Source organism: Castanea sativa, chromosome 1, assembly GCF_040712315.1.
Source record: "Castanea sativa cultivar Marrone di Chiusa Pesio chromosome 1, ASM4071231v1".
NCBI classification, from domain to species: Eukaryota; Viridiplantae; Streptophyta; class Magnoliopsida; order Fagales; family Fagaceae; genus Castanea; species Castanea sativa.
In genome coordinates this window covers 18,240,639-18,268,635 of record NC_134013.1, presented here as the reverse complement: position 1 = coordinate 18,268,635, position 27,997 = coordinate 18,240,639, and the positions used below count along the sequence as shown (strand labels likewise).

At 35.0% G+C, this 27,997-nt stretch overlaps 1 long non-coding RNA gene across 2 annotated transcripts; it reads right to left on the bottom strand.

Annotated features, from left to right (window-relative positions):
- Positions 1-334: 334 nt before the first annotated feature.
- LOC142626184 (uncharacterized) lies at positions 335-26,659 on the bottom strand. Of its 2 annotated transcripts, XR_012842474.1 has the most exons (9): positions 26,482-26,659; positions 26,351-26,392; positions 25,634-25,769; positions 22,448-22,582; positions 21,540-21,674; positions 19,830-19,953; positions 9,349-9,454; positions 2,553-2,713; positions 335-762 (listed from the first exon to the last, which is right to left on the bottom strand). It is a non-coding gene; the product is annotated as an uncharacterized LOC142626184 (long non-coding RNA). The 2 variants fall into 2 exon arrangements; XR_012842476.1 differs by lacking the exons at positions 22,448-22,582; positions 25,634-25,769 and having other exon boundaries at positions 21,540-21,661.
- Between the last annotated feature and the right edge of the window lie 1,338 nt (positions 26,660-27,997).

Below are 27,997 nucleotides of genomic sequence, written 5' to 3'. Positions count from 1 at the left end.
ATACAAAAACTCAAGCATATAATGCCCTATTCCCGGTCCTCAAATTTCTTTATTTTCATAATATGCATTACAGCAACAAAAAACTTTGTTTACAAAAATATCATAGACTTGAGAGCAGCAAATAACACAGCTATAGGCCCTAAAAACGCAGCTATAGGCTATAGCCGCGTTTCCAAACGAGGTCTATAGCCACGTTTCTATAAACGCGGCTAGAGGTCCCCTTATAGCTTGTTTTTTACCCCTATAAACCCGGCTACAGTCTCCTAAATTGGTTTTTTATATAGCCGCGTTTGTTTTAAAACGCGGCTATAGGTTTTTTTTTTTTTATACCTTTTTCCATGCTTAACCGCAAATTCCTGCCCAAATTCACTCAAAACCAAAAAGAAAACAGTATAGCCCTGAAACAAATGCAGGGGAACAAGGACCTGTTATGCAGCAAACAACTATGCAAGCAAACAGCAACAGAAATTACACAATCAAGTCACTGAACAATATTTTCCACTGCCACTTCAGTTGTTTGTCAAGCAAATGCGAACTACTAAAATAAATTTCACAAAATCCCTTAACATAAAGGTCCATGTATCAGTAATAAAAGTCATCTAAACTCCATATTGTATCATCACAAAACACTACTATTTCCACGGTAGTGAAGATCAACATGTAAAATTGCATCAAAACTTAGATTCTCAATCTCTCCACCAATGGCTTTAGATTATGGCAAACAAAAAAGAGCGTCATTTCCTCCTCCCCTCTAGCAGTTGCCTGAACATATTTATAAAAACAAATGTTAATCATCTCATTACTTAACTATATTATGATTAGAACGCTAATCATAGCATGAACTACTAATAGCTAGCCCTTCTTAAAAAGAAAAAACAAATTACTGAAGACAAGCAACATTCATTGAGAGAAGACATCCATGCTCAAAGACACCCAAAAATAAATAAAATGAGAGAAGAAATTTCAAAGGCAGGCAACAATAATTGATCAACTACTTCTTATTTAATAACTACCATAACTCATCAAAATTGATATTATGCAATTTATGGACTGCTTAGGACCTCAATCAAAAGAGTCTCTAATTTTTTAGTTAATATATAATGGTTTAACTGAAAAAAAGAAAAGAAAAGAAAGTATAGATGAGTTGTGTGCTCTCTTACCAACGGTAATAGTCCAACCTCTTCATAAGTTAGGTAAGTTCTTTCTAAGGACACCTCCTTGGAAATGCCCTTACCTTTTTTATTAATTGTTTTGGATCCTCGTCCCCCCACAAGAAGGTATATGCATTGCCATTTGCCAATACTTAATTGCTTCTAAACTTCTTTTTTCCTTTTAAAAATACCAGCTCAGTCCCAAGAAAGAATACTTTTAGCAACCAAGACCAATCCACAAAAGTTGACAAGAAGGTTTTGATAGTAAGTCTATAGAAGATCTTATGTGTATAAGTGGTAGGGTAATAATAGTTAAAATATTATATACCTTTAGTGTACCCAAAACTAAAGCCGAATGAAATAAATTCAATTGTGTTAAATGTAATTGACAGTTGGTGGAATGCAATAAATGTCTATAGGGGGAGATTTAGTGACATGTGGTGAGCTTTTCTTTCAAGGAGGATCAAATTGACCAACAACTCAAGTGGAAGATGCCCTTGAAGGTGCAATGATGTTATCCTAAGCCAATTAACAATTAAGGTCCTTTTGGGTCAATGATTGAGAAAGATTTAATAGTCAAGCATTTGTGTGAGAACTTGGGATCTTTTATGGAGCTTGGATTGAAGCTCACTTCAAGTTGAGATATTCTATCATACTAACTTATTGGGTGTTGATGTGCTCCTGTAGGTCTACCAGGCCCAAGCTCCTTCAAGTAATTTTTCGAAATTGTGAGTTTTAAGATGATTGAAAACTGACTTAATTTAGAGGGAGAAGTACTCTGTTTAAAAGAGATGGAGTAGGTAATATTTTTTGCATCATTTACACGTTATCAATAAAAAAAAGGTAAAAATTCTTATTAATAGATGTATAAAATAAATAACTGAGAGTGATGTCCATATGTAGCCCTCATAAATTTCAAAGCAGACCTCATTAAAATTCAATGATATTTATATATAATTAAAAAAAAAAGACTCTTGATTGTAATTAACATTAATCCGGAGATTCATGCATAAGCCTAGAGTAGACTATCTGTGATTCCAGATGTGATATTTTTAAACTAGATGGTTAGTAAGTTATTTAATTGAATAATAAAGGGAAGGTTTGAAATTAAAACTTAAAAAGCTAAACATTAAGTGGAAGCAAGTTGGAAGGACCACCCAATCTTTGAAAGTGAAAAAACTATATTTAGCAGATTACACGTGGAAGCAAGTTGGTACCTTCTATTGTCCTATACCTTTATTGTGGTTTAAACTTTCTTCCACTCTCAGAGTTTTTCTATTGTCCTATACGGCTATACCTTTATGTGGTTTAAACTTTCTTCCACTCTCAAAGTTTCTCTCTATTGCGTGGACAAGAAGACTAATCCAGTGAGAAACAAATGAACATTTCAAATAGTAATACCTATAGATAGCATAGGCAGGTCACTCCCAAACCTCACATCCTTTGTATTTATGTACTGCGCAAGCAGAGTTTGTGATTTTCTTTGTATTTATGTACTGCGCAAGCAGAGTTTGTGATTTTCCTCTCCTGTGTCGTAACTGATACCCCCTTGGAAGGTGTATCTGCATGAATGGAAATCAAAACCAAAAATGATAGTTATCAGATGACAAAATCATTAAAATATTAGGAAACTATTTAACAAATTATTAAGCTGATTGACCGAAAGGTTTCTTTGGCTCCATTCAGATTTGAGGGACTAAGATGGAACTAAAGAAAAATGCTAATATAATTTCCATGATCCATACCATGCTTCAAATCCAAGGTCACATAAAAAAGTAAAACAAATTCTGACCATGGCAGCCTTCAGCTAGGAATAAACAATTAGAAATGTTCAACAAAGAAATAATAGCAAAACTATATAGAAACAAAACAAGGAAGACCACACAGATGAGACTTCCACAATTTTTAGAATTTAAACCAAAAGGAGCTTAACGCCTTAACCATGCATGTTCTTAGAAAAAAATAAGCACTGGTAAATGGTAAAACATTCCAGTAATAGTAAAGATGAAAGCAAATATGCAAACTTTTAGTTAAACATTAAGAGATAATGAGAAAGCAGTTTCATCCTAATAAATTTGCAAAAACATTTCAATCACGTTGATAACAATGGCCTCAGCTCATTTTATTTCGTTCCTTACAATGTCACAGAAATGCAGGCAAAATCTGCATGTTTTATACATCTGTCTCTCTTTCTCTCACTCACCCACACACACACAATCCATTCTACTCATTTTATTTTGTTCCTTACAATCTCCAGGAAGAAGAAATTAACAAAAATTAAATTAAATTAAATTAAAAAAAAAAAAAAAAACCATTTTAAGGGTGGTAAACCATCAATGAGGATTGAGGCATGAACCCCATATGGGTTTTTCATCAAACAACTGGTGGGCAAAATCAAATATTTCAAAACACATACCAATCAAGCAATTCCACAAAGCAACCAAACAAGAATATGAACCCACAGCATCAAAAAAAAAAAAAAAAAATCAAAGATAGACACAACAACCGAACTAACGCACAAACCCCAACATAGTCATGTGATGTACAAAACACAAGAACTGATATAGGCATCGCTTCATATGTTTTATTTAATATAAGGCATATAATAACAATCAATATATATATAGAAGATCTGCATAGAACAAGAAAGCAAAAGAGGGAGAGGGAGAGAGATTTTTACCAAAAAATGAAAAAAGAGAGGGAGAGAAAAGCTGACCGTAGAAAAGCGCAACAACTTCTTGTATTATGTGTTGAGTTGGGTCTTACAAGGAGGAGAAGAAGAAGAGCAGAAAGGGCTTCTATCTATGACTAATGCAGAACGGCGCTTGGCGATGAAGGAGATAGCAGATCAACGCTTGGTGATGGAGAGAGTGTTTAGGTAATGGAGGCCTGGGCTTCGTCGGTAGCGGCACGGTGGGGAGGATCGGTGGCAGGGAGGCATGGATCGGCAGTGAGGGTTTGGGAGTTAAAGGCAGATTGCGTTAGGGTGTTCTATTTATACAAAGGGTCCGTTTAGATGGAGCTGAAACTGACAATTAAATACTGAAAAATAATATATCAAAATAATTTTTTAACGTGTAAAAAATACTGTTCACGCTTAAAATTACTGTTCATTAGCCTAAAATTACTATTCATGACCAATGAATAGTACACAATGCACGTCCCAACGAAGAAAAAAAAAAAGGAAAGGGGCTGAAACACAGACGCTGGGCGTTTCAGCGCCTCCCAAACGCACACTAAGTATCCGTTTGGATACAGATTATTTAGCGTTGCGTTTCTATGTTGCGTTTTCCTTTTTTTTCTAGGCACGCGTTTCAGGAGGCAGAGGCTACTGTTCATGCACTGTGCATGAACAGTAGCCGCAATAGTGGACCAATTCAACCGTAAACAGTGCACTGTGTACTGTTCATGAACCTACAAAATTCACTTTTCAGCAACTTTTTCATTAAAAATGGGTCCTACGGCACTATTCACATATTTAAGAATTATTTTGCTACAGTGTTTTCAGTTTTCAGTTTCAGTAAAATAAGTTCTATCCAAACGGACCCTAAATGTTGAAGCTGCGTTTATTAGTTCCAGACATGTATAAGCTGCGTTTGGCTAAATGCAGCTCCAGACATATTGAAAAAAAAAAAAAAAAAAAAACAAAAATGGAGTGGGGAGCCGCGTTTTTAAAAATGCGACTTAAGTCCTACCCAGCTAAACGCAGTCTCAACCTATAAAAACACGGCTTCAGAGATGGTCTATAGCCGCGTTTAGTAAACGCGGCTATATGTCCAAGGTGGAGTTGCATTTTCCAGAAACGCAATTTAACATTACCCCCTGTAGCTGCGTTTTTGTAAAATGCAACTAAAAAATGCAGGCTTAAAAACATGTTTTTTGTAGTGGAGATGGCAAGCAAAGTCTCAAAACACCCAATGCCAAACATAAAAAACCAAAAAAAAAGAAGAAAAGAAATATGTAACTATGTTTGGGTTTGCCTCTCTTTTGCTTTATGGATTGATATGATATGTGTTTAGGGATAATGATTAATGATGCCATGATTGTATGTTTGGATGCATGCTAGTGTGTGTGTGAGTTTAGAATACAAGTATTGAAATTGTTTTTAATAAGGTTAAGGTGTAAGACACAATGATGGGAGGTCAACTAGTAACAAACCCTAGCATGTGAAACCCTATCATACAAGCATATGCATCTTTAACATCAAAATAAGACCAAAACAAAAATGCATAATCATTTCCAATGCATGACTTACCTTTTACTTACCTTGCAGCAAACAAGCATGTCAACGAGGCATTAATGTATGGACATGTGAATGAATGGCATGACATTAAAACTAAGAAACCCTAATTTAAACATGTGAAGCAAACAAGCATGTGAACGAGGCAAACGGAAACTTATGGAGCCTAAAACATATGAAGAAGAGGCTAAACAGAACAAACATGTGAAGGCAGAAACAAAACAAACAAATAAAAATTAGGGTTTCTAGGCAGCAGCTTACGCACGCAAGAATAGGCCTATGTATGCATAATCAAGCCTGCATGTGTAAGCAAGATTATGCGTATGCAAGTCCTTGCCTAGAAAACCTAAAAATACAGAAACAGAGCAGAGATGAAAACCCTAATTCTAACAGGAAAACATGCTTAGAATATACAAGAAAACATAAACCTACTCTAAACAAACAAGTTATAACACAAACAAAGCAAGAAAAACAGATTAAACAGTAAAAGAAAGACTAAAAAGAGAAAAGAAAAGTTGAAGCTTAATACCTAAAAAGGGAGTTTCCAATATTTGATTTTGACCATTCCCCTCAGTCAAATCTATTACAAGTCATTAAATAAGTGATTATCAATGTTAAACTAAAAGGATTGGGGTTAGAAAAGGTCTCAATCAAATAAAATTGACTTAAGGGTGTTTTGTAAAAAACTCCCTTTTGATTTACTATTTTCTAGTGATTCTTAGATTTTTTTTTTTTTTTTGGTGGAATTTCTGTGTGTTTTGAAAATGTCCCATATAAGGCTTTATATAGTGGGATTCATTCCAAACCTTTGTCATTATTGCAAAAAACTTGCATTTTTCATGCTTCTGAAATCCTAGCTGTGTACGCAGGATTGTGCCTGCTAGGGCTGTCTAGCAGGCCAAGTGACCCGACCAAACCGACCAGGCCCACTACACCCAAGGCCTAGCAGGCGGGCTCGAATAGCAGGTTGGTTGAATTCGGGTCCTGTTCTTTACAAAACCGAAATTTCGGTTCAGGTTGCAAGTTAATGAATTTAAAAACCATATAAACCGACCTGACCCGCTCTTAAATTTAAAAGGAAATATCTAGGTCTTTCTACCATTCTTCATTATTCATGCACACACACTCTCTCTCTCTCTCTCTCTCTCTCTCTCTCTCTCTCTCAAATCCCTAGCTCCTACCTCTTGGTTTTCACGCTCTCTCTCTCTCAAATCCCTGCCTTTGTCTTCCTGCTGCCATAGACCTACTTCTCTCAAATCATTGGCCCTAGACCTACTTCCTTGTAAAGCCATTGTATAGATATTATGACGCATGCAGTGATGGTGGGAACTGGAAAGAATGTCACCGAAGGAGGAGTGGCACAAATGTTATCCAAATTAGAGGCACAAATGTTACTGAAGGAGGAGTGGTGGTGAAGCTAAATGGAGATAATTTCAGATTTGGGTCTGCTGTTTGGTGATAATTTCTTTTCTTTCTCTCTTTCTTTCAATCTCAGATCTGGGTCTCATCTTTCTCTCTCTTTCATCTCAAATCCAAGTCTCATCTTTCTCTCTTTCTTTCGGTCTTAGATTTGGGTTTATGGTGTTTTTTATCCTATTTGGTTTCAATCTTAGATTTGGGTTTGTAGTATTTTTGGTGTTATTTGATTTCTAGTTTTGGATTGTGGTTGTGACTTGTGAACTGTGTTCTTTAGGTTTGGGTTTTATTTCTGCTGTGTTGTTTTTCAAACCCAAAGTCACCTGATGACTCTAACCCGCTGAACCGATGACCCGAAATATCGAGTCTGACCCGAATATTCGGTCAGCTGCGGGTTTATTTTTTTTACACTCGATTGGAATGAGTTGGCTGCGGGTTAACCCCAAACCCAATCCGATTCGACTTATGGACAGCCCTAGTGCCTGCGTACGCCTGCTTTGGCCCACATATGTGGGCTGAGGGTTACCTTGGTCTTTTATTTTCAAAAATAGATTTTTTCTCATTTAAAAGTTATATTTTCCATTTTAACACTCCTCAAGTCAATTTGATATCTGAGTAGGCTTTAAACTAGCCTTGGGCCTTAGAGTTTGAGCATCATTGGAGAACGGGTGCTTGAGTCGTAAAAGGTACAAAATGCGGTGTCTACACACACACACACACACACAAGAGCGAAGCAAATAAACATATAAGACTCATATTAACATCAAAGAAACATGTGGTCACAAAATGCACTACAAACAATCACACAAAGATTACGTGAACAACGAAGATGCATGCAAAAGTTTAGTAATACAAAACATGATCACACAAGACTTATATCAAATATCAAAGATGCATATGGTCACATAAGATTTGCACAAAACACCATGGACAAACACAACAGAAAAGGGGGTCACATAAACATAATGAAGCATGCAATCACACAAAATTCACAAAAAAAGAGAGAAACGAGATAGGCCTAAAGCCCCAGACCAAACAAGGATGGGCCTAAGGCTCAACACAAAATAAGGAGAGGCTTAAGGCCCAAATGGAGTATAAGATGGGCCTAAGGCCTAAGATGAAACAAGGATGCAAACAAGCAAACAAACATATAAAAACCACACAAGACACCAAACATGCAAACAGACATACAAAACATAAAAAAGCAAACAACAAAAGATCAAAGACCAATTGCAAGGATTGCAAAAAAAAAAAAAACATTCAGATACCAAAGACAAGGACAGACATGACAACTTCTAAAGAAAAGACAAATGCAAAAAAAAAAAAAAAAAAAAAAAACCCACAAAGAACAAAGGATGGCAAATATGACATGAGAAATACAGAACTCAAGGTTAAATAGACTCTTATAAAAGAAGACACAAAACAAGACCATCCTAATAGGCATGGTAAAAATAGGAACCGAATGCTTGATTCATCATGGATAACTTTTGAAACATTCAATCATTAGGACACATCCTCCTTGTGGGGTCCACCTTGCCCTTAGCTTAATTGATTTTTTTTTTTTACCTTAACTTTTGCCTAGGCCGCCATTATGGGCCTAGAGGGTTTTTTTTTTTTTTTAAAAAGACTTTAAAAAAAAATTAGGCCCTAATTTTTGCCTAGATCACCCTTGCGGGTTTTCAACCTAGCTGGCTTTTTCAGTTTTACAAGAAACAAACAAATTAAATGGTAGACAATGAATTAGTGCTAGGGCTTATCCTCAAAAAATCTTGTTGATTCAAATTCTCAATACATGAGTTGCATAATTGACATGATCTTATGTGGCTGCACCTCGCAAGGTTGCCTACATACCCAAAAGGGATAAGGCCTAATGTAGTTCACACAAACAACTTCAATTAATCAGAGAGGACTTTTAATTGGCTTATAACGAAGGCTTTAGTTCTTGGCTCACAAAGAAATGAATAACAAATGCTCAAAGTTACTTTCTTAAGGGTTACAATTTGATTTAGGATTACTTTTTCACGAGGGGGGTACCTTCCTAACCACTTGAGTTCATCATACAAAGTGCATGACTATCTTAAAACAATCATATATATGTGTGTGTGTGTGTGTGTGTGTGTGTGTATGATTCTACGGCAGTCGCCTTGAATGCATACCCACATTCCAAGGTCAAGAGCACTCATGATCACAAGAACCCATGATCACAAGAAGGGTACCCTCCTAACCACTTGAGTCCATCATACAAAGTGCATGACCATCTTAAAACAAGCATATATATATATATATATATATATATATATATATATATATATATATTGAGCATACATAATGCAAGCACACAGAGTAGGAAAACAAACCAGACATTGCCAATGTCCCAAAGGTAAGTAAGGTACAAGAAATGTAAAGATCGGACATTGCCATACCCTAAGAATGTGGCCTAAGCAAGATACAAGGAAAGAAAGCCCTAGTATAGAAAGCTATAGACATGGTTCTAAAGAAAATGCAGAGAGAGAGAGAGAGAGAGAGAGAGAGAGACCACACGGGGAGGCTAAGCCTTCTAATCTACTGATCATTGCCCTTTTTGGGTTTGCTCCTTTTGCTTGCATTTTTTCCCTTTTTAGCTTGCACTTTAGAAGTTGTGCCCTCACTCCAAACGTGTACATGCAACAATCAAAGAAAATACAAAGTTAGCAGACAAGCAAAAGAGATAGCAAAGAAACAAAGAAAACACTAGGCAAACACACAAGACATGCAAACAAGGAAAGAAAGCACACAAAGGGGCAAACAAGCATGTTATCAAACAAACAAGCAAGAAAGGGTGTCCTAGAAGGACAATTGTAGGTTTGGATTTGGTGTCCATAATGTAGACACCGCATTTTGTGCCCTTTACAACTCGATGCCCCGTTCCCTAAATGATGCCCAAATTCTAAGGCCTAAGGCTAGTTTAGAGTCCAATCAGGTATCAAATTGACTTGAGGAGTGTTAAAATGGAATATATAACATTTTGAATGAGCAAAAACCTATTTTTGGAAATAAAATGACCAAAGTGGCTCTCAGCCCACATTGGCCAAAGCATGCGTACGCAGGCACACTCTTGCGTACGTAGTTTTATTTACTCACACCCCTGCTATCTCTCTTGTCAGTCCCCCTCTCCTAGTCCCAAACTCCTAGCAACTCTCTCTCTCTCTCTCTCTTTCTCTCTCTCTCTCCTTAACTTCTGCCTTCTGTCGCTTGTTGCCCTCATACACCACCGCTTGATGCCACCGTTCTGGGAGTTCACCCTCTCCTTTCTCTTTGTCATGACATTCTCAAGTTTTTCTATTGGAGGATTTGACTTTGGATGTTCCACCTTGAAATGCTTTGTACCAGCTTTGTATTTATTTTGTTAGGGTCATATTTTGTATAATTGGCTAATCCTTTGATAAAATGCACTTTACTTGTAATTGGAAAATCTAAAATGGGTTTAGTATTTCAAGTAACATGTTGCTTAAGTCAAGTATTAAAGACATGAAGATTGGTCCAAAAAACAAGTGAAGAAAATCTATTCATTAAATCTTGACAGATAACTCAATAGATGCCTGCCATCGAGACTTAATGTGAAGCTCGATAGATAACTCAACAGTAGCTCAATCTATCGAGAATTATGATTTCAAAATTTCCAGATCTGAAATTCGGCCTAGCCTTGCAAAATTCTCACAACCCTTATCATATATAAGGCTTATTTTAAACGTTGTCACACACGAATACAGAGACTAAGAGACTTATTTTCTTTTTGTGAAGCTACTGCGTTTGTACACCATAGGGTTTTGTAGCTGAGTGTTTCTAGATCTTCATTATTGATGAAGTGAAGAATTTTGCAGCCAACAACATCTGTTCAAGTTGCTGGAGTTAGTTGCGTACTTGGGATTCATGCAAAGGGTTAGTCACAAATTGAAGGTTTGTACATCAAAGAGAATGAAGGCTACTACAAGATCAAGTCCAATCGAGTATTTGAGTAAAGGTTCAACTGTAAGTTGATATTTCAGGATAGGCCAAGGGTAGTTGGTAAGATTCCTTATACTTATAACCGTTTGATTGTCGATTAGTAGATTCTTAGGACTAGTGACCTTAAAATCACTAGATGGGGTTTTTGCCTTTTGAAGTTTTCTCGATTTGTTAATAAATTACCGTGTCAAATTTAGTTTATGCTGCATTTAGTATTTTTGGTGATTTGTTGATACCTCCACGTTTTGCATGTAATTTGACATAATTGATCAACTTGGGTAATTGATTTAATTTACCAGGGTCAAGCTATCTTAACCCAACATGATATTTTCTTACTAATGCATGAGATGATTTTTTTATTTGATTGTTAATTAATTAGGAATAATGGATTTGATTTATTTAATTTTGATATGTTGTGTCTTACTTTGTTTTGAATAATGAATCAAACGAATAAGTTAAACATGAAATGTGAATTGGAATGAATGTAAAGGAATTTTGAAATTGTCTCTGTAAAACTAGAATAGATAGCATTCTCCATGCGTATGCAGCTTGACCTAGAAAAGGTTGAATCCATGCTTTGACTGTTTGATTTGATTTCTTTGATACTTTTCATATTTGGTTATCATGTATGACTCTGATTAGATTAGAGAATAATAATTAAGTAAAGTCATAATTTTTTCTTTTAACTTTTTCATAATAAATTAGATTTGACATATTTAGAACAAGATGTTTCCTTATTAATGCATGGGTTGATTTTGTATGATTTAATTGCTAAAATAGTTAAATGAACAAAAAAAAAGGGGGCAAAAGACCTAGGAATTGTCTTTACACACTAGTGTAAATCATCACTGAAGAATTGCTCAAGCAAAAGAAACTCCAATATTGCAATCAGAAGTAGAGGTCATTGCTTCTTATAAGGACTCAAAACACCCCAATGAACTCAGCAAGTACAAAGTATCATCTCATTGGCAACAAGAACCAAATACAATCTACTTCACTTCAAAGCCAAGTACGTCAAGCATTCATGGTAGGATAGGTTTTAAGTAACCTAATCTACAAACCTCAACAGATTTTCACAACGTAATGTTTAATCAAAATCCTACAAAAGGGTTCTCATTGCCCAACTTTCATTATTTTGGACTTTGAAATAAAATTGAGCCATGTTAATCCTTCAAGATTGGTGTTAGGGTGTTTATAAAAAAAAAAAAAAAAAAAAAACACTGGTGTTAGGGCTTGTTTGGTTCAGCTTTTGGTTTGGGGTGTTTTGAAAACCTTTATATATATATATATATATATATATATATATATATATATATATATATATATATATATATATATATATATATATATATATTAAGTGCGTTTTTCAATTGCAGTTCGAAAGGTGCAATACAAAAAAGCAAAATATCATGATATTGGAGCCATTAAGTGTGATTTTGAAATCTTATTGTGTGAGTGCTTTTTTTTTTTCTAGGACACAAACCCAAGTGTGAGCAAGGATCCTGGGCCCAGTACTTATTGTTTTCAGGGACTGCGCTTGGTTCATCACAGCTAAATTGAGCCAATTTCGAACCAAGTGATGCACATAGTATGAATCCTACAACACATACATGCTAACAAACGAGAAGTATATGCATTGAACAACAAGAAGGCAGCAAAGGCACGAAATGATAAAGAAAGGCACAAAATAAAATGTTAGGGGTCCTTAAGATAATATAAGGTACTTTGTTACTTTCTTGATTATGTAATACAATACGCTCACTAGGACGTGTCACAAGGTCTAAATAAGTTTAAAAATCACAGATTTAGATGGCTATTTTCAGACCTCTAAGACTTGCAAAGTTTGAATCCCTTTGAATCCAAGTATGTTTTTTAGTGGCTGCTTGAGGATACCGGATGGTATTTCCCTCTCTTTTCTCTTCTTTTGAATTCTCACAGAGCCTTTTCTCAAGGATTTCACTCTAATGGACTATTGTTGAATGCCTTTCACTGTTGCCTGCTTCTCCTTTTATAGTGTCATTCTAGGGTTTCCGGGATACCACTGATTCCCTCCATCTACTCTCATGGGTACCAGAACCAATGTTGTGTCAGCAACATTGGTGGCTAGTCCCTTCCTCATTCCTCATTATTTTCTTCTTTTGGAGTTTCTTCCTCAAAAGTCTCTTGCTATCTTTCCTTTCTGGGGTATCCCTAAGAGCTGACCTTGGGTCTCTCTTCTTTCAAGACTTCTAGATCCCATCTTTTCAGACTCAACTTTTGGCTGCCTTTCCCTTTGTCATTTTTCCCAAGTGAGCGGATTCCTCCTTGCTAGGTTGAAAGTTTCCTAGTCACCTTCCTTCATAGTTCTTATTTCTGGGTTCCCCGAGGTACTAGCCCCTTGTTCAAGAATTGTTAGTTCCCAAGTTTTCTGATTATTTTCTGCATCATTGGGTGACCGATAGGGATATATCTTCTCTCGTTTCTTGTGTTTCTTGGCACCCTACTGAACGGTCTCTATCTAAACTAGGCCTTGCTGCACTTCTTGAGGATCCCGAGCTCCAGTGAATTCCTAGGTATCCTGGCCTAGTCATTTTCCCAGGCTCCCCAGCGATATTCCTGACTTTTGAGGGCTGGATTGGGCATTTTCTTTTCTTTATTTCAAAAGGCCCGAAACTTGCCCATCCTTAGGCCTGGGCTTCTCCGTATGGACCCTTAACAGGTTTGGGCCTCTCCCTTTTCCCTTATTGGGTGCTCAAACGTCTTATGATTTCAATCATTTGTGTTGTTTTTGGGCTCTGGTACAACAATGTTATTTTTTAGACTTCAACATTTAGTCCCCCGAGCTCGTGGGTTGCCTGCAGCCCACGCATGAGTAGACCAGAATCTTAATTTCCATAGGAGTTCCTTCCTGCTGTTCTAATTGGCTTTTGGAGTCCTTCTTCTTCTTTTCTCAAGATCCTACCTTTTCCCCATCCTCAAATATCTTGTTCTTTTTTTTTTGGTTTATGTGTTGCACTTCTTTTGCAACTTCTCCCATTTGAATGAAACGTGGTAGTTTTGAGTAAAACTTCCCCCTCCACTTTTTACGTTCCCCATAACTCCCATTAATAATTGCCCATAACTCCTTTTAAAAAATTAAATATTGGCAATTGGCGCGTCTTTCTATACATCTTCTTCTCCAACTGTCCTTGCTCCATTATTGCCTGTTTCTTCAAATCATCTTTTCCACTTCCAGAGATTCTATCTCAAACCTCATCCTTTTCTTTCTAGCTTCTGTTTTCTTTGTTTCCTTTCCTTTGTCCTACCCTGCTTTAACTTTCCTTTTTCCTATTGTATTTGTTGTTCCATGGCTTCTTCTTCCTCATGAAAGAAGAGGAAGCATACTCCCAGTCCTTCTGAAGGTGAAAGCTTGTCCGGGTCTGCACAGGGCGAGACGCAGGAGGTTGTGGAGTGCCCTGCCTTTTCTTTACGGGATCCCTGGTATACTCCTAGCTTGTTCTTTCCATAGATGTCCCATGGTGAGGCCCCTCCTTCCCTTCACACTTGGGTTTTTTCCTGCCAGTTTAGGTTTGCCAGTTCTGCCCAGGCTCTAGATCCAAGGGAGATTTTAGATCTGTAGATTAGGCGAGGATCTTGGGAGGCGGTTCCCATTTTCTTCGACTTTCTTCCAGGGAAGATTATTGGCTGGCCCATTTGGGTGGACTGGGAGCTCTCTAATGAAAAATTTGTCGGTTTCTTAAAGGGCGCTGGGATCCTGAAGTTGGTAACGATTTCAAGGAACCTTGAAGGCTTTAGGGACGCCAAGGGCCTTAGACATTTGGTGTGCCGCTGGTGCCCTTCCCTTCACACCTTCTTCTTTTCTATTAGTGAGCTTACCATCACTTTGGAGGACATGGTCAACAATTTCCTTCTCCCAGTGTTTGGTGATGAGAGTCCTTTTGATATCTGCCTTTCTAGCGAGGATCTTGAGATCAAAGACAAGCTTTTTAGTTATTTTGGCAAGCATAATGCTTCTTTCGGGGGGAAACCGGCTAGGATGGACAAGTAAGTCATGAATCTTTTCCTAGAGAAAGACAAGGTGGTTAGGCGAGCCAGGTTCTTGGAACTCTAGCTCAGTAAGTTTCTATTTAGTGAGTTCCCTGGATATGGTATTAAGTCTGCTTTCTTTCCCCTTGCTATTAGATTGACTTGGGTTTTCGATATGCTTTAGCCACCATGTTCTTAGGCCATGTTTACTCCCAATTAGATTTTTCATGGAGATGAAGTTGAAGGCAACTCATGTTATACCATCACCTCGTCCCTTCACTGTAATATCCTCCAAGTATTTATGTGGGACAGGTCTTCCGCCACTTTGGCTAAGTGTAAGAATTTGAAGTATGTAAAGGATAAGTTTCAGGGATCCTTGACGTGATTAAGGGTATGTGTGGTAGTTCTACTGATAGCCACCCATCATCTTTTGCTGGTCCAACTTGAAGGGGGGTAGCCTCAACTTGGTTGAATTGTTTGATCAAGCTGGGCATTTAAGTCTTGATAAATCTTGTTTCTGTCGAGGTATCTGTCGAGATTTAATGAACAACTTTTCTTCACTTGTTTTTTGGTCCAATCTTCATGGTTTTAATACTTGGCTTGAACAATATGTTTCTTCAAGTACTAAACCCATCCTAGATCTATCCAACTACAAGTAAAATGCATCTTGTCAAAAGATTTGCGAATTAAATAAAATATGTCCCTAACAATCTACTCCTTTGGCAATCCGTGACAAAACCACAACAAACAAATGAATCATGAGAGAAGTCTTAAATCACTAGACTCATAACCACTTATTGTATTACAAAATAAATTTAACCCTAACATAAACTCTTGAAAAACTTTGCAAGAAGAGAGTTCATAGCATGATAGACTTTCACAACCTGTCTTTCTAAAACACTTAAACAAAACTCATCAAGGCATCATGTGTGAAACAGAAATAAACAGATTGCGTACATAAAGAAACATGTGTATAAAGAGAGAAAAAAACAACACATCTAGAAGTAGGTGAAAAAGACATACATCATATATATATATATATATATATATATATATATATATATATATATATATATATATATATATCAAATATAAGAACAAAGTATGTAAAAATAGTCACAAGACCGGTGTACAAGAAGTTTAAAGAAGCTCCTAAAACAACAAGGAGGTAAACACTTTCCCTAATAAGATGAAACACAACTTCCCCTTACAAAGGCATGTATTTCTCTCCCTAACATATAGAATCTTAAAAAGAAACCACATTTTCTCCTCCTTTTTGTCATGATTGACAAAGAGTGCAAGAAGCTATAAAACTTTACCCGAGAAACATAAAGATGATCAAAGATGATCAAAGGGGTAAAAGGAAAAAAAAATGCATGAATGTAATGAAACAAGATGCTATGGATGACAAGATAATAGAAAGATGCAAAACATGTGGAAAAAAAATGCATGCAAGAGGGTCCCGACAGATCGAGAAGTTGTCGAGCTACTATTGAGTAGAAGTCAACCTCGATGGATTGAGAATCTATTGAGGATGTGTCAAGCAGACAGAGAGCACAAGATTTTGGTTGATCGACATATCTGTCAAGAAGCAGTTGATGTCAAACCCAGAAATCTCGATAGATTGAGAATCTGTCGAGATTGCTGTCGAACATGTAGAAGAGGAGGCTTTCAAGAAGAGAAAAACACATATGCTATAAACAACAATCAATCATCCTCAAACAAACATCCAATCGACATGTTAAGCACTCAAACCACATCTCAAACTCTAGATGCAAAGCATTCCTAGAACAAAAACACACACACACACACACACACACACACACTAAACAAGTCTAACCAATTTTATTTTTCAAAAAACAAGTTAAGACAGTTTAGCAAGTATATATTAACACATGTATCCTTTGTGATGGCCAAATCACATTGTACCTGCACATGTATCAAAAGTAGCAAATAATTTTTGCTTGTTGTGTGTGAAAACATAACAAGTGTGCATAAGTGTCTCATATTATGACAATTTGAGATATAAGAGAATAAAAAACACTCACACATAATCATAACTGCTTGATGGGAGCCATCACCTTCAAGGTACATCATATAACTCCCACATCTCCTAGAAACACGCTTGCAACCATATTTAAAAGCATTTTGATTCTTTTTGCTTTTACATTCTTTGTATATTTTCTTTTTGAACATATCATGCATGGACATATAAGAGAGAGAAGAAATACCCAATTATGTAAGCCAAAACATCACAATTTTGCTATGCTGAAGCACACAGATGTTATACATGATTGACGGGTTTTAATGGTGGGATGGTTATTTATGTCTTTCTCTTAGGATTTTCTAGTCCTTCCTATTAAAAAGAGTGATATGAGTATTAAGTGTGAAAGAGACAAACTTAATCGTACTTATCACAAACACGAGCCACAAAGTTCACTTGCTTAATTGTGCATTAAAGTGCTCATCTAAACTACAAGAAATATAAAGTTTAGAAAATTTTGTTTCAATGGCCATCGAAGGTACACAAGTACCAACATACATAAACACACACTGTTTTTGTATTTTTTTTTTCTCTTTTTATTTTGAAAAACAAACAAAATAAAGGCTAAACAACCAAACAAAAACAGACACACAACATAAAAGTATGAATATAGTTGCAGATGCATGAAAACGTGATTCCAAAAACATATAAGAAATCAAGCAAGAAAGTCCTACTTTAGATAGAAAGAATTAAAATAGAGGATAGATAGAAAGAACAATTAATTCTTAGGTTCCTTTCTCACCTACATAGCATGAGACTTTGACCGTGAAGATGAAAATGCACGTGTCCTAGTATGTCTACTAAAGGACATAGAAGAATTAGAATTCTCCTGAAATTGAGTTAAAAAGCTCTAAGTTTTTATTAACTCTCCAAACAAAGGTGTAGTTTCTTGAGATGACCATTTGGACACTTGTTTTTGAGGATACAACTTAAAGCAATTAGGACGAATGTGTCTAGAAACACCACAATGGTGACAAACATGAGTAGTTTTTGAACTACTAGACTTCGTAGAGTGAGGTCTAACAAAGGATTTAGAATTAGACAAATCAGTTATGGATTTCAAACCTTTATCACTTTTCTCAAATTTGGGCACAGAGACAGTCCTTGATCCAGAAGCTGTGGAAGAGGAGGGACTGGCGAAAACAACATATCCTAAGCTAGTCTTATTAGAATTGGGCTTTTGAGCACTCAATACCTCATCAAGCTTTGCACTAGACATCCTCTCCATTTGAGTTCTAGCTTGACTAAGCTCAACCTAGAGATTCTTTACCTTCTCTTCTAATGAGGAGTTTTCCACAACAAGAGTCTCAGCTAACCTTGTAGTCTTATCAAGTTTGACTAACAATTCAACTTTTTCAGTTTTTACCTCATTAAGCTCTTTTCTACAAAGATGAGAAGGCTCTACTGTTGAAATTTGCTACTTTGATTGTTGCTTCATCCCAATCCACCGGCGCTTTCTTTGACTTAATCTAGCCAACTTCAACAGCTTGCCATACTTTTTCACCTAAAGCCTACAAAAAAACTTTCATACGAACTTTCTAGTACGCATAATTAGTGTCATCAAATAAATGAGGAATCAAAAGAGATTGTTCACAATCCATGACAACGGGGGTCAAGGATCACACTCAGGAAATTAATCCAATTAGAATGTACCCGCTCTAATACCACTTGTTAGGAAATTTAGATCCCGGTTGATAGAATTAACAAGTTTTAAGTGCTTTAGACCCCGGCAAGGCTTTCACGTACACTGGTCAGCTAGATTTCTTCATAACCCAGTCACCCCAAGCTATGAAAGCAATTAGCACAGGTCTCTCCCTCACAATTAATGCACTTAGTTTTTTTGAAAGTACCATTTTGGTCACAATCGTAAAGAAAGTCACAGGGGACAACGTTGGCCATGCATGGTTAGCTCCTAGGATTAATGATAGCAGATTGGATTGTTTCCATGCACTATTAGCTGTGTTATGCTCGATCAACATGGGGGATTTTATTTGGTTTGCTCAGCATGGTATAAACCAAATCCAGTTGACAATGCTCAGAGCATAAATAGTGGTGTCGATGATGAAAAAGACCTAAATGCTATAGATGAAAATGTGTGTTAATTAGTGAAACCATTACTATTTTGCTTTTATGTGGTGGAAATGCCGCTTTTTCCTATGTTTTTATGGAATCACTCTTGTAATAGTGAGAGTATTTTATGCCCTAGTTACATGCCCGGGCATGCTTGTAATGCATCTCAATTTCTATTGTGGAAATGTTACTTGTTCAATAACTTTAAAAAATCTAGGGACTATTGGTATTTTTACAGTTTCTTACATGATCTGTATATATATATTTTTTGAAGCTCACACCAAGAGTGTTATAATTAGTATATTACTAATTATGAATTTTGGAAATGCAGATTAAGTTAGAGTTGTCTACACTACACTTACCACCAATATTAGCGAATATGGCCACTCTAATTCTCTTACATCTAATTTTGGGTGCACATTCAAGTTGAAAACAATTTTTTTTTCTTTGTTGAGAAAATTCTAGAACATTTAATAGTTTTCTAACTTCAAATTCTCTATAAAATAAAATATTACATTCATATGAAAAACAATTCAAAAATAATAATTTTGAGAACTGCAAATCCTCTATAAATATAGACTCAAATGATAAGCACTTCAAATCTAAGAATTTTGAGATCAGTAAAATCATTATAAAAAAAAAAGAATTTAAGAATCTATTAATTTTACAATTAGAAGTGGGATCTAAATCTATTTGACTAATTGACTTTCAAAATTCGTAAATATAAGATTATTATAAGACCCAAGTCATGATTTGGTGTGCATATTGAGTGAGGATAGAAGAAATTGTGGAGAGAAATAGATTGATTATCTATTGAAACCTATATGTATGAGACGTCCCTCACATGTTATGAGAGGCAAGTCTCATAAGATTATCTCATAAGATACAAATGTGGAATATTCTAAATTAATTGGCTCACCTTTTGGCATATTAAATTTGGTGGAGTTTTTGCTTGGCCCTGGTCCTCATCTTCTTTTCTTGTTCCTTTTGTCCAAAAACATAGGAGTGCATCTATTCCTGCTTTCCCTCCCAAGTCTTAACCTCTAAACTAACATAGTGGGATTAGGAGTGGAACTAGAATTTTGAGATTGAGGGGTCAAAATTGCAGTAAATATAAAAATTGAACCAATTTAAAAGTGTCATACAAGAAATAAGAAGAGTTGGCTAACTTCATATTTAACTTTAAGGCCCCGTCCGTTTGGAGTGAAAATAGAAAGGATGGAAAACAAAGGGAGGAAAATAGGCATTTTTCACTGTTCGTTTGGAGAGAAAACAATGGGAGGATGGAAAACCGGGAGGAAAATTTTCCTCCCGGGCCCATAAATATTTTCCTCCCAACTTGGGAGGAAAATGGTGGGGAGAAAACTTTGGGATGGGGGCTTTAACTAAAAAGCCCCCATCCCACCTGAATGTTTTTTTTTTTCAACATTACTTGAACATTTTTTTTCAATGTGACCTAATCTAATTTTTACATTATAATAATAAAAATAATAATATAAATTTATATATATAATGTAATAAATTTTATATTATGTAATGAGTACAAATAAATCTATTTCTTAGATATTATGTAACAAGGGTATAACAGTCAATTTATATAAATTACATTTTCTACCCTCTCACTTTTCCACCCCTCCAACCAGACACACAAGAGGGAAAACTAAATATTTTCCATCCTCCCATTTTTCCATTCTCCCATTTTTCCACTCCTTCAATTGAACAGATCCTAAGTAAATTTTGGGTAAAAATCTAATATTATTAAGAAGTTAGGGGGGCCAGTCATATTTTTTGAAAATTTTAAGTAGATTTGGAGGTAAAAAACTAATATTTGAGAATATTATGTGGGCCATATTCCCCACTCCAAGCTTCAATACAACCTTGAATGAATAACATTAACTCACATTTAAAAAAAGATTGATTTATGAATCTAAAATCTTCTCAAATACCTTACCACTAACAAATCATTTCATTTATCCCTCCCAAATTATGCTTGCAAATATATAAATTGATTGCTTACAAATAAAGAAAATATACATTATTACACCTTTGTGATATAAAAGACACAATAACCAACACCTTGAGTTATTCTTGTTATAGTAAAACACTATGGGAAAACAATGCACTTCAAAACATTAAATAAAGCGGTATATTCTTTAATGGGAGGTTGTAGGCATCAAGACCTGTTATAAAAATAGGAAGAATGGAAGTATATATTTGCCTATTTTAAAAATACCAAGCATTGATATATGAAACAGTAACTGAGTTTCACTAACCATTACATTTATCATGAATTCCATCCAACACGCATGCTAGACATTATTAATTTAGCCAACTTTAAAAGCAAAACAATATATATATATATATATATCTGTGTGTGAATAAAAATTCTACTCTGATTTTAATTTAATTTTTTAGTTTTTTATTATACCTACTATCAAATATACCTTCATTTTATATTATAGTTGAATATAATAATTCTTTACTACAAATTGGCAAGACTGATACGTACAAATGTTTATGCATGTGCACATTTATATACCTTGCTGCCCCTTTTTATAACTATGCCAATTTTCAATGAGATAATTATGATCAAGCTTTAATCCTCCCAAAAAAGATTAAAAGTACTTACAGAGTGTGCTTTTAAAAGATTTCCATAGCATAGGTAGAAGCTTTCACTGTGAATAACCTCAAGCTATGTGTCCACACCCAATTTTGCATCCCACCTTGACTGTGGGAAATTTTAGACCGACTCTGCAAAAAAAAACTATCCAAGTTCTATTTTGTCACAAATTAGCAAACAATATCTTTAAAAGGCAATCTTTGAAAGAAAAAGCATATTATCACCAAAACTAATCAAATATGTTAATGTGTTTGTGAAGTTGATTTCCCAATTGCAATTTCTACAAGCTTTTATAAAAAAAATAAAAAAAAGATAAATAGCACATACAAATATGACCCATAGAAACTAAAGCAATAGAAACCCAAATATAAAAACCAAAACCCCTAAATGGAAATCTTAATAAATAAAAAAAGCACTCAAAGAACTTGAATATGACGAAAAAAGAAGAACATACGCAACAAAAACAAAAAGAGAAAAAGATGAAAAGAAGAAAAAATGTTTCAATAAAAATTTATTAACAAAAAAACTATTAGATATCTTCCCTTCGTCTAGTGAAAATGATGTTCCTTTTATTTTTAATTTTTAAGTATAAGTACTTGATTTATTGCTGGATGAAACGTGTGGGTAAGAGCATCCACAATCATTTTTCTCAATTCTATCTTATTTTACCATCAAAAAACCACTTTATCAATTATACAATACCATTTTTCAATACACTCAATATCAAAACTTCTATTTTTCTATTCTACTCATTAAAATAATATATTTTCACAATAAAATATATATATTTTCTTTTTTTGTTTTTTCTTAATTTTATCTTTCTTCCCGAATCTTCTATTAGTTTATTTCTCACCCACCTATGCCAATCACATATACTAGCAAACCCAGAAAAAAAACAAAAAAACAAAACCACTCACCTATGCCGATCTCCACCACGCCGATCTCGTCAAAACCCACGCCGATCACAACCACCACAACGCTGATCACATATACCAACGCCGATCAAAACCCATGCCAATTTTCACCGTTCTCGGTCACACCACCCACCTCCGCTGAGCAAAATCCAGCCAAATCAAAATCAAAAATCAAAAATCAAAATCAAAAACCAAAATCCATCATCAAACCCAACAAACCCATCGGAACAAATCCCCCAAACGCCAACCTAAATCCGACCCAAACGCCAACCTAAATTCGACCCAAACGCCACCCAAATCCGACCCAAACGCCAGAAACCCATGAACAAACCCACGCCAGAAACTCATGAACAAACCCACGACCTCCACCATAGCAGCTGATTGAGCCTCCACGCCATTGCCTCCATGCCGTTGAAGAAGAGAGACCATGAAGAAGAGAAAGTAGAAAGAAAGAGAGAAAGATAGAAAGAAAGAGAGTAGAGAGAGCAGAAATGATCGGAGAGAGTCGAATAAAAAATAGTTTTTTTTTATACCATTGAGCTACAGTGCAATTCTACATTTAGAATTGCATTGTTGCTCAATTGCATTTCTTTTTACAATTTTGGTATTGTACAACTTTCAATGGAGAATGGTTTTGGGCCTCAATGCTATACTACTTTATAATTTGGCATAGAGAATGGGTTTAGCCCATTCAATGCTGGTGCTCTAATGGGTGTTTGAGGTGGGGTGTCAAGGTAGTTGTCTAAAATTTTAAAACAATGCAATTGCATATGAATAATTATGTTACTTCAAGTTTGCCAGTTGTTTATAAAACTTTAAAACATTGCATTGCCTATGAATGTTAGTTCGAGTCTGAAAAGGTATGTTCAATTTGGCACATGGCAAAAGCTTATGCTAGATACTCACTCTGCTCGAACAGAGTTCAATCTTCTAGTCTTAAAATTACCTTTTATGTATCCATATACAATATGCAATATGCCAATTTTTGATATGCCAAAATATACATATTAGTTCTTGATCTAAGATTAGATCTAATCCTAGATTTTATAGATCTACTTATTGAAAGAGGATTTTAGAAATTAAATAAACAACAACTTGGATTTAAAAAACAAAGTAAAAGATTTATGTGAGAAAATACATTTTATATATAAAAATATTAGATCTCATTTTTGCTATGAAAAATAATTAGATTTTGAATAAAAAAATTTCAGATATGATTTTAAAAATAAAACAATGAACAGATTTTGAAAACAGATTTCAGATTTGGTTTTCAATATGAAAAATAGAATGTTTTTTACAAAGAAATTTAACATGTTTTTTAGTATGAAAAATAGAATGATTTTTACAAAGAGATTTCAGATCTGTTTTTTAATATGAAATATATATAGATTTTGAAAATAAATCTGCAAAATCAAATCAAGGACCTAATTTTAGATCTAGAATTAGTTTTTATGTTAATGCATGAACAATGTTTAATTTACTCATATAATCATCATGTGAACAAATTGATCATGGCGGTATGAGCATGTGAAGAAATCATGTGAAAAATTTAAACAAAGCATACAAAGAAATCATATGAACAATTTAAACATGTGAAGAAAATTAAAACCTACTGACATGCATAAACGAATGAAAGCAATAGAGAAATTTCTTTTGAAATGAGAAAGACGAGATCTCTTTAAAGAAAAGCCACTGACAAAAAAGAGAGCCTTGAAGGGGATGTTCTCTAAAAAAAGTTGGATCTAGTGTTATTGCTACTAGCTGCCATTGCTGATAAGAACTTGTAGTTAATCCCTTCCTTTCGTTTTTGCTTTTGTTTTTGAGTTGCCACTTATTCCTTTCCTTTCACCCTTTTTTTGGCTGAGGGAGGTAAAATATTTTTAGCATGCCAAAGGACAAGGGTAAGGTAATTGCTGAATCAACAAGTATGTACAGAGGCAACCCATTATGACCCATTGCATCCCTTTTAGCCCTCCCTTGATAATGCATATATTGATACTTCTTCTTTTTTTCCTTTTAAAACTCGAGAACAAAACAACACCTACTGCTAGAGTCATAATCCCTACCTCATCAGAAGGAGGTCTAGGCTTTAAAAAACTAACCACAGCTGATTTTGAAGCTTTGATGGAAAGGTTCAAGCATGTAAGTATGATGCTGGACCTTTTCCTAAGTTTTGGGTGCCAGATGACCCCTAGTTGATTTCTACAGGTTTAGTGTTCTCAATGCTGGTGTTTCTTTTTGAGAAAAGGAGATGGAATGCCATGACTTCATGGAGAACTTCACATTTGGATTGTGTTTGGGTAACTTTGCGTTGAGCATATTGTGCAAGGTACTAATGGATATGAAATATTTTGAACCTGATTTCATTAGTGAGACTAAGCATCTAGGGTGGGGAAATGTAGTGAAAGATTTGATGAAATCGAGCTTAGACTTAGGCTTCCTTCTCAATAGCTTACCAACTTCCGTAAACGATCGAGAAGGAAGCCGAGGCCTAAGCCCTATTTCATCAAATCTTTCACAGTTTCCCACTCTAGAAGCTTAGTCTCATTAATGAAATCAAATTTGGAATAAATCATATCCGTTAATACCTTGCGTAGCACACTCAATGCAAAGTTATCCATACACAATCCAGATAAGAATTTCTCCATGAAGTCATGGCACTCCATCTCATTCTCTAAAAAGGAAACACCTACATTGGGAATACTAAATCCGCAAAAATCAACTAGGGGTTCATTCGGCTTCCAAAACTTAGTAAAGGTTCAGTGTCATAGTTTCTATGTTCGAACATTTCCACAAAAGCTTTAAAATTAACTATAGTCAGTCCTTTAAAACCTAGACCTAACTTCTAATGAGGTAGGGTCTATACCTCCTTCAACAGGTGTTGCCTTGTTCTCAAGTTCTAAAAGAAAAAGAAAGAGTATATGTATATGCATAATCGAGAGGACTAAAAGAGACGCAATGGGTTTGGGCATGTTACCTCAGTACATACCTATTGTTTCCGCAATTGCCTAACCCTTGCCTTCTCAGCATGTTGAAACTGTTTTACTTGCCTAACCCTTTTCCTCTCGGCATGTTGAAAGTAAGAGGCAACTCAAAAAAAAAACAAAAACAAAAACAAAAACAGAAACAAAAGCAAAAACGAAAGGAAGGGATTGACTACAAGCTCTTATCAACAATGGTAGCTAGTACCTTGAATTGTCACTCCATTTAAGGTGCTAAGTTTCTAAGGCCTCCTCCGGAATTATGGAGGCAGCTGTTTCATGACTTTCATCAATCAACTTGGGGTCCATGGCAATAACACCAGGTCCTGTCTTTCTCTCCGACTCTGGAAAAATATATAAATATATATAAATAGGAAAAAAAAAAAGGCAAAAGAGAAGGATGGTACAAAATATCAAACAGACTCAAATCGAGCCTTAAGTGAAACCAGGTCCTCCATATGCATAAACAAACAAAAGAAAAGACACAAAATGACTGTTTTTGAATTATTTTGTATTTTTCTTTGTAGAAAATCAAAATTGTAGCCAGGTTCAACAACTTTATAAGTCTTTCTAAAAAGTTAAACTTCTAAATATAACCTTTGAATCTTAAATACTTTTTCTCTTTAGAATATGATTTTCATATAAATTACTCACCAAAGAGTCAAAGTGCAAGCTGCTGTAAGCCAGAAAGCATATTTTCGGTTAAAAAAAATACTACCCAGCTTTATTGAAAACAACAGATGGCAGAATTCCTCATATGATCATATCATAAAAAATAACAGAAACATATGGACAATATTTTTTTTAAATATATTTTTGATTTCGTATACACTATACACACGGTTTTAGTTTTATTCAGAGTCAACCAGTCAGTAAATTAATCTAAAACACAAACAGAGAGAGTGAGAGTGTAAGAGAGAGATACCTGCAGTGTGGTGTGGCTGATTTCGAAAAGGCTGAGATTAATCTGGATTAGTAAATACAAGTCAGTATTTGCAAGCAGTAATATATATATATATATAAGGAGGAAAGACAAACAGAGGAGAAGGCTCAAACCTTTAATCGACTTTCAGAAGATAATTTAATGCATATTTGTTCGGCATAGGCCTAGGCCTGCTTTTATAGCGTTCAACGATACTTCTGTAGTAGTTATTTGGCATTGCACTTCTAAGTCGTCTAGGACTCCAATTTGAATTTCTTGGAAAAGAGAAGATAAAGGACGCGAGGAGCGGTCGAGATACAGCTAGTTTTCAGCTAGTTTTCAAATTCTTATTCTCGGAAAGATAAGAGTTTCAATCCTTATTCTGTTTGGACTATGAGTTTAGGTGGGCCTTCTCGATAAGATAAGATATTCAATCGTTATTCTGTTTGAACTTAATTTGACTATTAATGTTAGGCAGATTTTTCTATAAAGACGTTTAGTTAGATTAACTTGATTAAACCTCATTCTCCAAAAAAAAAAAAAAAAAAAAAAACCTAGATTAAACCTTCTATATAGAAAAAAATAAGAATTGGATTAAAATTTTACAAAATTCATCAGTTTAATATGGTTAGAATGAGATAGGATGATGTCAATAATATACTAATAATTGTAGCGATTTTGAAAGTAATATTTTAAATAAAAAATTGAACAGTTTTTATAAATTATCCATTGAACCATTACATTAATATATCATTATTTATAAAAGATAGAAGGTTATATATTATTAATTCTCAAAAGCAAGAGTACAGAAGTATGTAAAGTTGGTGTAATGCTATGAATATACACTCTAGATATCAAAGCAACTACTGTCTCCCATCAAAAAAAAAAAAAAAAAGCAACTACTGTTCATTTGATTCAAGATTGTTATTTTCATTTCCTAAAGTTCAGCTCAATTTCCTATAGCTGCAGTCATCGTCGTCTTAGGGTGTAGAAGAAAGTCCTTAAAGCTGTGCTAGTTGGGCTTGTTCTGTTCTTTTGATTCAGAGAAATGTGAGCTCAAGCTCTCATTGACAACTATAATCACATACACGTATATATTACAAATATACAATCAAAACTGAACTTTAGGTCTACGAATTGAATCAAATACATAAATAGGCAAGCTTCAATACAATCAATCAAATAAAAAACGCAACTAATTCACCATTTCTCTGCAATCTCTCTCTGTTCTCCCTAAATCCAACTTTCACTTCATAAATTTCTACACAGTAATCTACACATAAACCTCTAGTCAATTAATTGATTTACCAACAAAAATTTGGGATTTTGAGATCAGTCCATAAAAATCCTAATCCTTCCTAATTTTGAAAGGTATTAAAAAAAAATAATACAAAAATTCTTAAAGAGACAAAGTTATGGTCCACCACTCCCCCTGTTACTATTGTAAACCTCATTGTAGATGTTCAGCATAGACTACAGGATTTCAGACAAAGTCATCTCCAACATGTGAAGAGACAAGGAAACAAACCAGCGCATATATTGTTAAAGCATGCCAAAAGAATTGATAATTTTATAACTTGAATAAAAGAAAATCCACCCATTATTAAATCAGTTGTGATTCAAGATGCTTTGTATCTATCTTCTTCATAA